Here is a 231-nt window from a genome sequence, read left to right on the forward strand (position 1 = left end):
AAAGATTGTTGCTTTTTAGCATTAGAACTTTGGATCTGTTCTATTCTTGTACAGAAGTTTAGATTTTCTAAAATAAATCCAAAACAGCAAATAAAGCATAACGTTTTGGAACGGGTCGTCATAGCTCACCCCTCCCCTCTCCCCCTCAATTATCTACAGCTTTTGTATATTCAGATGCAAAGCATTCAGAATGACAAATTTAGAAGGTTAAGAATTTGGAGGGGCAGAGGG

Source organism: Gavialis gangeticus, unplaced genomic scaffold (assembly GCF_001723915.1).
Source record: "Gavialis gangeticus isolate Ggan-Ray unplaced genomic scaffold, GavGan_comp1, whole genome shotgun sequence".
In the NCBI taxonomy this organism is placed as follows: domain Eukaryota; kingdom Metazoa; phylum Chordata; order Crocodylia; family Gavialidae; genus Gavialis; species Gavialis gangeticus.